Source organism: Rhipicephalus sanguineus, chromosome 6, assembly GCF_013339695.2.
Source record: "Rhipicephalus sanguineus isolate Rsan-2018 chromosome 6, BIME_Rsan_1.4, whole genome shotgun sequence".
In the NCBI taxonomy this organism is placed as follows: domain Eukaryota; kingdom Metazoa; phylum Arthropoda; class Arachnida; order Ixodida; family Ixodidae; genus Rhipicephalus; species Rhipicephalus sanguineus.
In genome coordinates, this window is record NC_051181.1 from 127,564,845 (window position 1) to 127,580,199 (window position 15,355).

The 15,355-nt window shown below is 48.1% G+C and overlaps 1 protein-coding gene across 1 annotated transcript in view; it reads right to left on the reverse strand.

Annotated features, from left to right (window-relative positions):
- Positions 1 to 12,350, reverse strand: part of LOC119397528 (calcium-activated chloride channel regulator 2) — a 571,535-nt gene extending 559,185 nt beyond the window's left edge. The window contains 1 exon segment of the mRNA XM_049417066.1: positions 11,312 to 12,350. The gene's annotated coding sequence lies outside the window, so the exon portion shown is untranslated.
- Positions 12,351 to 15,355: the final 3,005 nt, after the last annotated feature.

The window sequence follows — 15,355 nt, forward strand, 5'->3', positions numbered from 1 at the left end:
GATCCAGAGACGAGAAGTACTCTGCGCCTTGCAAACAGTCGAGGGCATCATCTATCCGAGGCAGCGGATAGACATCTTTGCGAGTGATCTTATTCAGCCGACGATAATCCACACAGAAGCGGATTGACCCGTCCTTCTTGCGTACTAGCACCACAGGAGACGCCCAAGGACTGTGGGAGGGGCGAATGACGCCACGCTGCAGCATATCGTCGACTTGCTCGCTAATTACCCGTCGTTCCGCTGCCGACACGCGGTATGGGCGCTGGCGTAATGGAGAGTGGGAACCAGTGTGGATGCTGTGAGTGATGCTCGCCGCACGTCCCAAGGATGGTTGGTCGCAATCAAACGATGACCGAAACTTTTGAAGCAGGGCGAGGACTTGGCGGCGGTATGAATCCGGCAGATCGGCGTCCAAGGCGGCTTCAAGAACGTCTGACGACGGCGAAGACAGTGATGGTGAGGTGCAATGCTCGGAGGAAGTAAGGGCGTCGAGCTGATAACAGGGCGTGTCGTCAGAAGTCTCAAGGATGTGAATTGGGTCAATGGGCTGAACACGACCTAGTGATTCTCCGCGCAGTAAGGTTACGGGGTGCTTAAACGGATTGCAGACAAGCATAGATGATAATCCGGATTCAGTGGCAAGAACGGCAAACGGGAGAGGTAGAGCCTTCCGACGCAGAAAAATAGGCGACGGCGTAAAGAGTACGGTGGCGTCGGTCGCGGCGGAGCAAGATACGGGCACAAGGACCGACATTTCGGGCGGTACTTCCGTGTTGGATACAACAGTGAGCTTTGCGGCTTTAGTTGCAGAAGGGTCGGGCAGTACGGATCCAGAGAATGGGAAAAGCGCCACTTCGGCTCTGGCACAGTCTATGATGGCCCGATGTTGCGACAAGAAATCCCAACCGAGGATGAGTTCATGGGAGCATGAAGAGAGCACGAAAAGTTCGACAACGTATACAGCGCCGTCAATGACCACTCTCGCGGTGCACGCAGCATGCGGTGCTACATGCTGTGTACTTGCAGTGCGCAGTAGCATGCCAGATAGCGGCGTGGTGACCTTATGCAGTTTTCTACAAAGCTTCTCGTCGATGACAGAAACGGCAGCCCCAGTATCAATAAGCGCTATTGCGGCAGTTCCTTCAACTATAACGTCCAATAAATTGCGCGGCGACTGTGCAGGCCTTGTAGAAGTCGCGAAGCTTGCAGTTCGTGCCTGCGGAACTGCAGCAGCTAGTTTCCCTCGCTGGGCGACTGGCGACGACGTAAGGGCGAAGGCGAGCGACGACGTGGGGAGGGTGATCGATGGTTGGCGAAAGGACGTCGCGGTAGCGGCGAAAAGTCTGGGTTGGAACGCATGGCATTAGCGGTATCATCATTCGAGTAGCCGTATCCAGGTACTGCAACAGTTGGATGAGCAGAAGGCATGCGACGATTGCAGAAGCGTGCGACGTGGCCGGCGAAACCGCAAGCGAAGCATATGGGTCGGTTGTCCCGTGTGCGCCAGGGGTTCTGAAAATGGCTTCGAGGTGGAACTTGGGGCGACAAAGGAGGGGGAGATGTTCGTGGTCGCATCGCGGCAGGAAATGCGACGGTCTGATGCGCAGGTCGCGCTGCGACTGCAGCATAAGTCAGAGGTGCAGCTACGGGAGCGAATGGTTGAGCCAAAGGTAGAGACTCGGCAAGCTCCTCGCGAATGGCCCTTCTGATGGGATCAGCCAAAGGTGTGGCAGGCTGTACAGGGCGATCTCCTAGCGGAAGCATGGACAGTTGGCGCGCCACCTCTTCACGAATGAAGTCCTTAATCTTGTCGGAGAGGGATATATCGGACGCCGGGTTGGCGGCAAGCGTGAGACCCGAGAGCGAGTTGGCAGGTGCAACAGCGCTGCGCGCAAGGACCCTTTGTCGACGCAACTCATCGAAGCTCTGGCAAAGGGTGACGATGGCCGCGACAGAAGTAGGGTTTCGCGCAAGAAGCATCTGGAATGCGTCGTCTTCGATGCCTTTGAGGACATGCTTCACTTGGTCCTCTTCGCTCATCGAGGAATCGACGCGGGCACAAAGGTCCACGACATCCTCTATGTAGCTGGTGTACGTCTCACCAGGCAGTTGAGCGCGTTGGCGTAGACGTTGCTCAGCGCGGAGCTTTCTCAAGGTGGGGCGACCGAAGACTTCCGTGAATGCTGTCTTGAAAGCGGACCAGGTCTGTAATTGACGCTCATGATTGTGGAACCAGAGGTTCGCAACGTCAGCGAGATAGAAGATGACCGCACGTAGTTTGGCCGGGTCATCCCATTTGTTGTGCTCGCTGACGCGCTCATAGATGGAAAGCCAGTCTTCTGCGTCAGTCTCACCTGCTGCGCTAAAGACTGGAGGGTCGCGTTGCCGCTGGACGGCGCCGCAGCTGGTGGGAGGGGCGGCGGCTTCAGGCTGATTATCAACAGCGTCGGTCATAGTGCTTGAAACAGCTGGCAACGTTCGGTTGCGAAGTTCCAGGTTGAGGCCAGGGATTCCAGCAACCTCCACCAGATGTCGTACGACGATTTATTGTGCGACGGCGACGTCTTAAACAGTCGAGGAATAGCACCGGCAGAAGCCGAAGGTAGATCGCGTGCACAGCAACAACAGACGCGGAAGCTCTTCTTTCTCTTCCTCACTACACTGTAATTACTTTTTCAGGGTGCGCTTAGCAGTATGTTTTATAGGCTCTTGAGGGCTTGGCATTTCATTTGACGCAAGAAAAGAAAAAAAAACGACAACTGAAAATTTTCGTGTCAGTACCCCTTTAATATGCACCGAAGCACGACCAACACGCCCAAACTTTCTCCCGCCTAAATCTAAGTACACAAGAGATAAAGAGATAGAGAGATAAAGTAGAATTTTAGTAAAGAGAAAGGGGAAAGCAGGATCTTGGAGCCTCTATGACTGGGGCCCTACGACCTCACACTTAGCCACTCAACGCCGTCGCTCCCAAAATGAAGCTATCATTCTTTTCAACAGCAGGAGGCTTCCGAACTGCCAGCGTTTTTCGTAATCCCGTGTGGATCTCCCAGCACGTGAGCGGTTAAGGCGTCTCGGATACGCTATTGCGACAGCTCGTCGATCGACGTCACGGGGACAGGAAAGAGCTAGAGGCAGTCCCTTAATATAGCGCACTGCCAAGCACTGCCGAGCACATCCGAGGAAGGAACATGGAACGATTTCCGGCTACACCACGGTGCACGTGACACGCCAATCTAAGTTTTTCTTTTTTCCCGGAGCTCATCATTTGTCATTTTACCCCCTCCGCGGCTTCCTTATAAAAGGAACACCACGGGCCGTGGATAATGCGGCCAGCGTAGCTAATGCATGGTTCAACAAGCATAGCGGCGATTAACCGAATAACAACGAGTGGCAGACTGAAAACGATTTTTGCTTTCAATCTTGTTCCGCTTTGGTCTTTCTTTCGCGTTCACAAAAAAATATATAAATAAAAGATGGAACCGTTAAAACTCGAACGGGGCATGAGCGGCCGTGCCCAAGCGCTTGCTCGACACGAATTTGTGCTCTTTTATCGCCAGTTATTGTTGCGATAATAATTTTTTTTTATATTTGGAGCCAAACGGGAGGCGATCAAAAGGCGGATGAAAAATGGTCCTCCCGCGGGTACGCCCGCTCTCTCTCGGGTTGGTTGCTGCTCGCCAGTCACGCCTGCCGCGCTGCAATCAAGAGAAAAGCGGCAGCCAAGCCGTGCGTCTGACTCATCGAGTCGTTAACGCAATCAGCGTTTTCAACTTGACGCTAGAGAGCGATGCTGCTGATGCTTACCCCGCCGGCCGGCCGAACCTCGCTCGGTAGTGGCGGCGACACTGTGTGTGTTAGCTGGCTCGCGCCCCCTTTTTGGTGTTATATGAACTCCGTCTCGAGGTACAAGTCCGTGGACTGCGGTGAAGACAAACACAGACCCTGGACGGCTTCCGGTTTGGTGCACTTACGTAGCATTGGCGGGGAACAAAAGCTTTGGCGGGTAGCCCGCAGATATTCAACACTTCTCAGCCTGTGCCTAGCCAAATATTTCAAATAAAGATGCCTCTAATCTAACCTAACATTATAAGAGTTAGTCCTTAACTTATGCGCCTTCCTTTTATATGAAGGTAGAAAAAGGGTCTTTCCTTACTCTGGCATAACTTAAATACACGCTGTCCGCTTCGGTGTTAGAGAGTGATAAATGAAGAACTGGAAGTTTCTTGGGGTACAACACGTGCTGCTGCTATCGCAGTCTTGAAACCGTCTATAGGTTGGCTATTTACGCAGCGCAAATAACGTAGACCAAGCGAAGACGCGAAACGAGCAGACCGTGTAAGTTAGCTATCGACAGGCCTGGGTCGTGTGCTAACAGTGGCGCAGCTAGATATACTTACGCGGGAGGAAAAGGGGGGGGGGGGGATAGTTTCGACTAGGAGCGTAGCCAGAAATTTTTTTCAGAGGGGCGGGGTTCAACCAGCCTTTCTGTATGTTCGTGAGTGCGTTTGTATGTATGCGGGGATATACACATGCAAAACTGATAATTTGGGGGGGGGGGACGTTCAACCGCTCCCCCCCCCCTAACCCTTTCCTGCCCTGCTGAGCCAGGGGAGGAATACTGCTATAATTATCGAGGAGGGGGGGGGTGCTGATACCTCCCGCCCCCAAGCCATCCCCCTGGCTACTTCACTGTCTGCCAATGCACGTTTTCTTTTTTCCTTTATTTGGTTTGTTGTTGCCTCGACAAGTGGCTCACAACCGCGAGAAAAATGGGTCGCTCTGTAGTTAATATAGAGTTTAGGGATTCAATATCCAGGTGTCAGATTTCTTGAATACGCGCGCTCTTTTCGGAAAATAGTGTGTGTGACTAAGATGCTTGATTACTGATTGCGTGGAGCGTAATATGGGGTGGCTAACGGATAACACTTCATGTTCTCCTTACTGGCTGGCTGATAAGACCAGCTATTTTCCCTGCGCTGACGTAGAAACTCTGCCTCGTTAGTAACACACGGTAAGCACTTCTAGCGCGTAAGAAACACAAGGACGAAAAAAAGCAGTGCACGTGTTGTGCCCCCATTTTCTTTCGTGCTTGTGTTGCTTACGCGCCAAATGTTCTTTCTCCGCACTGCACCGAATTAGCGGGACAAAGTACACTTCGTCTCAGCAACTCTGTGCAATGCAGCGAAGGCTAACTAGCGAGCGTTAGGCCAATTATCGTACATAGCTGGCGCTTTTTCCAGAAATGCCAGGCGGATGCATTGCGCCCAGTGTGCGCTGGTATAATCCTTTCACTATGCTTCCGTACAGCGCGGGCGTCTCCAGCGAAAAGCGATTGGAGGCGCTCGACGGGGAGGATTACGATGTTGCGCAAGTCTCGTTTCGGGTTCACTGACGAGACACGCAGGTTTCGCCGCGCTGCACGCAATTTGATCGAAACGGAGCACTGCGTTCGGACGGGCGGGGCGTGAAAGAGGTGACGCCGGAGGTGGTCCGGGCTATATTCGAAGTAAACGAACAGCCAGACCTTTTATTTTTTATTACAATTTTTCGATCGCGAGATCACCGACCGTGCTGGTAAATAAATCTGTTTCCGACGGCTCGTCTATCAATGTCGACAAATGTCTTCTCTCCTTCACCCCCTTTCCTCCCCGCTTTTTCTTTCTTTAATTTTGTCCTCAATTTTCCAGAACCCTCTGCGTTGGCGGAGTTCAGCGCGTAGCCATCAAACATTTCCAGCATCCATTAGAGAGAATGTCCAGCTGGCTTTCACGTTCTCTACTTTAATGCACACGGCACCAAGGTTTGCTTACGGAAGCGGGCGCATCTATCGCCACCGTTCTACGCTGACTTACAGACCTCTTCCCCAAATAAACGTCTCCATTCCGAGTCATTATTCAAATTAGTCTAGCTCGTTTCATTTCTTATAGTACGGTGCCTCCAACGCTTTTCCTTTTGCAACCGGGGCGAGGCGTTCGCCTCCTGAGTGATGCAGTAAACACGCCGAGATCATTTTTTTCCCTCTTAAACTTCCAGCGAGTCAACTATACAGTCGGTGGCGCCAAAACTCGGAACGATATTGCTACCCGAGAGGCTAGCTTCACTGCCGTACGACAGGAAGATTCGAAAGAAGCGTTGAAGACGCCGTTTGTCCTTTGGAGGTTGAGGCAATCAGGAAGACAGTTCAACGACTGCCACCGACTGCCTTTCTGCGAGACGCGGCGCTGATGGACAACGCCTCGTGAAGCGCACGCCGCCGCTATCAACGCGTGAGAGTCTTATAGGCGGATCAGTCACCGGATACGTATGCCATACAATAATCTCGCCTGCTTCCATAGGAGTGCGCCAAGGGAGGGGCGGGGGGGGGGGGGCGCTGTGGGAGGCGTCCTCACCAGCCCTCCCCCCACTAGACTGTTCAATTCCAGTACAGAGACTGCTCAAATCCAGTACAGACGTCGATGACTGGCCACTTCTTGGAACCCCTGGCATTGATACGTAAGCGCGGTGCGTATTCATGAGCGGAGGTATCGATTTCCCCTTCTTTGCGTTAGTGTAGTTGAATAACAAATGCTAGGTACACGCAGAGAAGTTGTACGCTCGCGTATGCAGGCACACAACATAGCGTTTATCGACGACCATAGGGAGGGACCATTCCCGCACGCAACATGCGCTCGTACACGTTATGCGTACTTTTTTTTTTTTTTTGCGACTGATACCGTGCATATAATCGTCAGGTTAGGACGCTCAGGCGAATGCGACAGTCACTTCGATGCGATTACGCAGGAACAACGCAACGACATATTTGCATACCCATTAGTATGTCGCCTGTTCCACCCATATGCACCAATGCAGTAACCGTCATGTATGCATAAATAAAGTTCTCTCTCTTTTCACTTTGCTTCGTATGCATGATATATAATACATGCGAATGAGCTTATTGTGTGCTAGAATAAATGCGATGCTTTCATATACAGGGTGTTTCAGCTGATTTGCGCCAATAAATTATTTAATTTCTCGCACTTAAAAAAAAAAGCCGGAAAAAAGTAAAACAGCCCAGCTATTTTCAGTTATTTTAGCATAGATGAAATAATCCAACGTTGCTGAACAAACGCAACAACTTTTTTTATTGGATATTTTTCGGTAGTATCGCTATTTTAAAGCTTAATTAAGCGATCCTTGTTAATTACCCAGCTTATCGGACTGGAAGTTATCTTAGCATGTATGAATTATTCCGACGTTTCAGGATAAGCGCTACAAATTTTGTATCGAAAATTTTTCGCTAGAGTAATTAATTTAAAAAGTTAATTTATAATCCTTGTTAATCACCCAGCTTGGCGGACCGGAAAAAAAAATATCCCGACGTGCTGGGCCAAGTCGACACGAATAGCACATGTGTTTTCTTAGTGTTTCTTTCTTTTTTTTTTGTTAAATACCAGGCGCAAGTTAGTTGCAACACCCCGCATAAAACCTGGATACTTGGACAGTGGCTAGCGGTGAAAACTGCACTCTTCAATCCGCCCGAATTAATGAGTGAGCAGCCATTCCACACAGTGAAAGTGGACGGCCAGCGAGGCTGTGCAGCACACGACGCTGAGATGACACAGCGTTTGGAACCATAACCGATTGCACACCCTGCAACTAAATCCGAAACGTCTGTCCGCAAGCTCCATTTTTGAGTTTAGCGTATGCGTATACGCTACTTTAGTGTGTATACGTTTCTTTAATGTTTTTCCATTGGAGCAGCAGGTGTGTTTTTTTGCCGCGACATACGTCGTCTTGTGGCGAGTACAGTGGGGTATGACCGATTTCTTTGGCACGTATACGTTTCTGCTCACTAACAACAGGAATGACCGAACCGCATAGAGCTTAGCTGTAAAACGTCATTGCGCCTACCTTGAAGTTAAAATCTCGCAGCCCCGTTGGCATTCGATTAGAGTGAAAGTAACAACGTTCACGTTTACCTCAAATGGAATCAACTGTTTATTTAAGGACCGATGACCTGCGCCTGTCATGACTCATCCAAACACTATAAGCCTTACCAATTACTATTATCATGCATGACATCAATAATCAAACGTGCCAATTAAAGTTAGTTCGTAGTCTATAGTCTTAGTTTATAGAAAAAAAATTTAAGGTTGACTACCGCGTTCTTTTTTTCTTTCGCTAAAATTCTTTTTCCGCGTTTTTCGACTGATATCTCACGATTACCGGTCGGACAATCCGAGAAAACAAAGTGGGCGGCCATTTTCTACGGTAACACAACTGATCGGCACGGCTTCTTCAAATCAAGCGAATAGGGTAGGGTACATGTCTACATTACGCTTGTATTAGGTTTAGTATAACGTTGACGCGCGTTATTCCACGTATGCACGTTTACTATACTCAGACACGACCGAATGGACTAAAATCAACGATAATTAACGGCCAGCTACGAGATTTGATCATTCACTATCACGATTCAAGGCACTAATCAATTATGATTTTAGACAGGTTATAATACAGGTTATACAGGTTATAATAGAAGTATACTTCTACAGGTTATAATGGAAGTTACAGGTTATAATAGAAGTATGCCGAAGCAGGCGCGGGGCTCTTACAACGTGCTCGGCATGCATATGTTGCGCCTGACAGCGCTAACGATTAAGCACGAACGTTTGCCTTTGTTTGGCTGTGGGCTATGTGGGCTTTCCTCCATTTAGTGGGTATCGGTTAGTCGGGGCACTAATTATGCAGGAATAGTTAGCGATTCGTATGCACACAAGGGACACGCAATCGAGGTTTCATTCTGCACAGAACGAGAGCCGCGTGAATATACGTAATTAAAACTTTCGGCTGCGCGAATGTCGAGGTATAACACATCGATTTGCTGAGGAAGCTGTGTACGAACTTTCGACATATAAGCCGCCACGGTGGTCCAGTAGTTATGGCGGGATCAAATCGACAGCGGGATCGAATCCCGGCCGCATTTTCGCTGGAGGTCGGAAATGCTAGAGGCCCGTGCACTTAGGTTTTGGTGCACGTTGAAGAACCTCAGGTGGTCGAAATTTCCGGAGCCCTCCACTAAGGAGTCTGTCATAATAACATTGTTGTTTTGGGACGTAAGACTCCAACAATTACTTTTTTAGAAAGTAATTTCTGACCCATGCTTAAGAGGGACGACACATGTAGACTGCGGAGACGTGTGGTTACTGCAGCTACGGCGTTGTGTCGTGCTTGGTTCTAAATATTATTTTCGCGATGTCGGTACATCGTAAAAACGGACTGATCGGCCTTCGACTGTCATTTGATTCCTCGGAAAATGTCCGCATCCTTTTTTTTTTCTGTTCAGGGACCTCCAACTTGATGCTAGAAATAAAACTTGACCACATATAATGTAATTGTGCTGATTTCTCATTGCGTAATGAGGTAATTTCCGCTTTTTTTGTTGTTCTTCACGTGGCCGGAAGTACAGATCAATTCTACTTGTAGCCGTGCCACACAGGCCCAAGAAATGTCATTCAGTATATAAGACATTAAGTTCCTGAATGACATTTTTTTTTTCGGCGGAGCTGTCCCACATCTAAATTTAATGGCATTTGACCAGATGATGTCGATAACAGCGACTTTTGAAATGAAAACTTTAGGGCAATAATAAAATATAAACACGCATTTTAACAACTCTAATCTGTGTTCAGAAATAGTGCAGTGTAGAAGTAAACATACTATGGTGGCACTAGCTATAGTTCGTTTCTGTATTTTCCAACATTGCAACTGATCACAGCTACTTCGGTCACTGCATGTTGGATCCGAAGCCGCGGAATCCCACATGGCCTGTCATGTCGAAGCCTTGCAATTCTAAAGTGAATATCGCTAGAGTGTGATTGGAAAATAACATGCCATTCGTTAAAAGTCATGTATAAAATATTTCTGACATGGTAGATGCTCTTTCAAATGTTTTATGCGTACTGCAGTGAGTAAGCTTTGGTGTCGAGAGTACGTATTTCTCAGTCGAATGGGTTCTAGTGAAGGCATTGGGCGACGAATGCCATTTGATTTGGCCGTGTGAAACGGCGCAAATGGCATTAAATCCTGAGGCACTAGGAGGTTAATGGTATTTACTGTGCCCGTGTGGCACAGGTCTTACGTGCGCGTGCGAAAAAAAAAAGTACAAAAAGTACAGTAATAAACACAACTTATAAATGCGAAGCAGGGAACGAGCGTTTAAAATAGCGAGATACACATCGAAGTCAAGAACTTACGGAAAGTTAAATAAAAACCGGCAGAAAGTTTCGTATTCATAGGACGAGAGGGCAATATAAAGTTTATAAGAGACTGGAGGCATTGTTTCGACCAAGTGTTTCTCGTTGTCAGTGTTCGTGAATGATGGCTGACAAAGCTCAATCTAAGGTGCTCGGTCTTTTCCCTCTTTAAGGCAGCGGCCAGCTAGAATTTTTATCCCGCACGCATAGGACAAGCTGACACTGTTTCTCTTTCATTGTTATCACTTTTGCAGCTGTCACAGAACTGTACAGATACATCGCGGAGGCTGTAACGGCGAAAACAGCTGTTTTTTTTTTGTTTCCTTCTTTTTTTAAAGAAAGCAGCGCACAGGCGCGTTCGTGTCACGCTTAATGGCTTACACATTGTGCACTAATTATGTGAATATCGCCGCTAAATAAATAAAAAATAGAACGTGCAATGAATGGCCAACAAATTGTGTTTAGGTATCCAGTTGATAGCGACAACACATGGGCCGATGAGGCTTCGTTTGGTCTAAAAGAATATTTAACGCGATCGCGCATAAGTGATTGACGACTTGCGGATACGGGTGCCAGTTGCAGACACAAGCTTTCGATCGCTCTATGTTCGTTTAAACGTCCTTTTTCGTTGTTTTTATTTTTGCCCTGTATGCAGGTTTTTCACTTTAAATTTCGTGCATGCGAGCAGCCTTAAAAAAACACCGCGGAAGCGCATGGAACCAACCACATATTTACTATTTTTATTTTTAGCAGTGCATGATTGTCAGGGCTTAACTGCGTACCCTACTTAAATGCTTACCCTACTAAAGTGCTTGACGTCACGAAAAGTAGTCATCGCTAGTGGATGGAGCATTTATGCAAATTTTCTGTGGGAGGGACCGTGATGGCTTTGGGTGGGGCTTGTATTTATTAGTTTGCAAGCGACTATAGTCGAGTTGCAGTAGCGAAAAAAGAAACTATGACGGCTCAGAAGGCAAGAGCAGAATGACCCACTAGGACAAAAAAATATCATAAAGAGAGAAATCTCAAGCTACTGCGAAACGTTCCCGTAGAGAAGTCAAGCGTTACGGTACCTCAGTCTTCCTGCTTGTGCGTGGAATTCCGTGGCGTTCTTGTCTCTCGGCTGTCACTTCGACGTTGGGGGACGACACGGTATCCTATTTTCCGTTCCCGGCTGACACAGAGAGTAGGTCGACGACGCAGGATCAGTACGACAGACACGGGCAAAGTGTTTTCACACCATTCTAACAAGAAGGCCACAGACACAGGTGCGTTTCGCCGATTCCTCAGATTTCACACAAGTCGAACACGATGTGAAGAGATAGAAAATGTGAATAATGATGGTGATTAGAAGGAAGCGTCACTCCGTTTGGGCCGATAGAAGATTCTTCGAGGACAAACGGTATAAAATTAAAAGAAGAAAATCTTAGTGATACGACACCACGTATCTAGGGGTCACTCAAGAAACGGTCGCACGCCACCGACACTCACGGCATCTTCTGAGCCGATGAGTCTCCGTTCCGATGAGTGTAAACAGCGAGCACGTTTTCGCGGTATGTTCTCTTCTTTTGTCCGTGCTCCTCCTAGGGGTTAAAATGTAAACAAATAAAGAAAAAAAAATGACGTGATGTGTGACGATGCAGCAATCAGGGCACCAAAGTTGTTGCGCTGTTTCTGCAGAGCATTCGACGACCGGCGCTGGCAGGTTTAGGTCACAGGGCAAGCTTTCATTCGCGTTGTTTTTTCTGGGAAACAAGCGCGCGCGAAACGATGAATCGCAACACACAATTCCAGGGAGAGGGGTGGTTGGGGTTGGCGAAAAAGATTTCGGCGAACTCACTCGCCGAACATCGCTTTCTTCGACGAGAATAATGAATCGACGGCACTTCCCCCCAAACAGAAAAAAAAAAAATTACATGACGACACCTCGAAGAAGGAGGGAGGGGGGCGTTGTTCCTTTCGCCGGCGTGGCACAACTTCTTTCGTATCGAAGGCGCGCACACACACGACAGCAACAGCGGAGCCGCGGCGCCAACAGACGGGCAACGGCGGCGGCACACAACGCGCGCGCGCACACACACCTGTGCAGGTGCGTAGTCGTACTACACGGTCGGGCGGGACAGCGCTGGCGCACTCTGGCGTTCCGCCGCGCAGACTGAGCGGCAAACACTTGCCGCGCCTCGGCAGCTCCTCCGCCGCTTCGCGCGACCCCCGAGCGCGACCGCGTGCGTCGACCGACGCCAGCGCTGAGCGCAACCCTGGCGGTCGACGTCCGAAACTGAAAGCGCGCGCGCGCGCGGGGTGAGTTGCTTTTTTTCCCGCGCTACCCACCTTTGGCTGTTGTCGTTGCCTAAAAAAAGAAAAACAAAAAATGTTTGCCCTGTTCTGCTTCTCAGTATTATTACTAAACATTGCATTTATTCTATTGGATTTATTCTACTGTAAAGCCAGTAAAAAAAGCCTGGTATACATATGTATCCTTGTAATCATTATAATAATCCAGATAAACGCCATTTTTAACACAGATAGATAGATAGATAGATAGATAGATAGATAGATAGATAGATAGATAGATAGATAGATAGATAGATAGATAGATAGATAGATAGATAGATAGATAGATAGATAGATAGATAGATAGATAGATAGATATTTTAACTGACAATTCCTGACATGTTAGCCTGGTTAATCGCCAGGCCCCGCCTCCGTAGGAAGGGTGCATGGACAGAACATGTAGTCATTTAGCACATGTGAAATAGTTCGCCGCTCACTATCATTGTCATTCGCACTTTCTTTCTCTCATTTTCATTCCATTTCTGCCTATGTGGAATACCATGCCCCTACCATTAACACACTTCCTTTTCTCGCATTAAATTACCCCTCCCTCTCAATGTAATGACTCCTCGCAGAGAAAGCAGACGGATACGGCCTATCTCCAAACACCGTGGTTCTCATGCGGCGTGATCTTTACGTAACTACGTTGATTTCCGCTCTCTCCTGTCATTAATTGCCTCCAATTGAAACGCGTCCGGTTTGCCGAAATAGAACCCGCGTCCTTCGGTTTGGCCAATCCCGGCCGCGGCGGCTGCATTTTCGATGGAGGCGAAAATGTTTGAGGCCCGTGTACTTAGATTTAGGTGCACGTTAAAGAACCCCAGGTGGTCGAAATTGCCGGAGCCCTCCACTACGGCGTCTCTCATAATCATATGGTGGTTTTGGGACGTTAAACCCCAGATATTATTATTATTATATTCGGTTTGGCAACGCGCCACTTTAACCGCGAGGCTACAACTTCGGGGTGGCGTTGTTCAGTCATCTTCGATATGGCTACAATGAGCTACAATGACAATGATTTTCATCATTGTCGTTAGAGTTCGTCGTACCTTTGCAGTCCGTGCACGACGTCGACCCCCCCCTCCCCCAACACACACACACACACACACACACACACACACACACACACACACACACACACACACACACACACACACACACACACACACGCACACGCACACGCACACACACACACACACACACACACACACACACACACACACACACACACACACACACACACACACACACCGAGAAGAAACGGTAAACACTCGCTTGAAAGTGATTTTCAGAACTTCATCGTTACAAAATCGTCATTTAACTCACGCAAGCACGCAATTATACGCCAAACGAAAAGGCCAACGTTTTTTGAAGGGTATATCGACTGAACGATAACGGCATGCAGGAGCTTCCACAGAAAGACTTGCTACGTACTTATGAAGCTATAAGTATTCGTTTAGAGATCGTTGTATAGCGGTAGCCGGTATAAGGGAAACCTAAAGTACAGCCTATTTTCGCATGCATTTTAGTTTTTCCAATTCCGCCAACGAGATTCTCGCGTGATGTCGTCAGCAGTGGAGAGCCCCAGATGAACATGCCACTAGCGTTGCCGTGTGCATCGCTCGAAAAGAGATGGTCGTCGTTACGAAATTCATTAAAAAAAAAAAGAAGTTACTGAAAATGCAGAAGACCAATCGACTATCGCTTGGTAGGCGCGGCTATTTGTCAGGTGACAACACCTTCGGTCATCACTGCAATTGTTAAAGCGAAACCCTTAGGTGCCTTATCGAACGTGAAAATCGACCGTATAGTATTGGCGGCGTGAACACGAGTGATACAAAATATCATCATGCCGTGATGACGTCGTCATGACGTCACAGATCGCGAAATACCTTACGTCATCACGACGTCACACAACTATGTCATGTTATGTAGACGTCATCATATGGCATCGTCGCTTAGGGAAACAAAGGTCACGTAGGCAAGGCAAAACCAGGTGAAGTGCAGACAGCATGCAACACCTCCGATCCCGGAGGCAATGCAAAACCACGTTTGGATGCAGTAAGCTATTGTAGTTGTGTGGGGGAAGGGGACAGGGGGGATTGAATACATCGACTGAAAAGAAAACGAACAAGATAGCTTTCGCCTTCGAGTCGTCTTAGACAAATGCGTAAGGGACCCTGTGAGTTTTCAAGTTTTTGCTTCATGGTGTCCATCGACACTGACAGCCTAAATTAGGCAGGTTCAATCTAGTTTATCCGGTGTAACCACGGCAGCAGTTGATTCTCTGATATGACAATAGCAATTAAAAAAATATGGACTAATGACTCCGTTACCATTGAGGTCCACAGATTAGGATGCACCATGTAAGAGCCTTTAAAAAAGTCGCTTCAAAGTAGTCTTCGCGAGCACTGGGATGTTCTAGGATGCACTGCAGCTGGCAGCATAGACACGTAATTCGGGCTTGTGCAAGCTAAAGAGTCAGCGCAATCCTTCTTTGCGACTGAGGTTGTTTAACACGTAATTTAAATATTTTGATGCTTAACTATGCAGTTTCAAAGCGTTGTTGTGAAACTCATGCTGGCGAAAATTTCCTTAGCTCCCGTCTACAGTTTCTGTCAAACTTTTTACTCACCGCATGACGTGCAGTAGATACATCCGTTCCGCTGACGATGCACAGGCGGCAGCGTAAGCATCGTGAAATTCATTAGAGAATGGTAATGTAAAGTATCTTTGGTTTGGAACTGAGCGTATGGGTCTTACGGTCAGTACGCTGCGAAGTG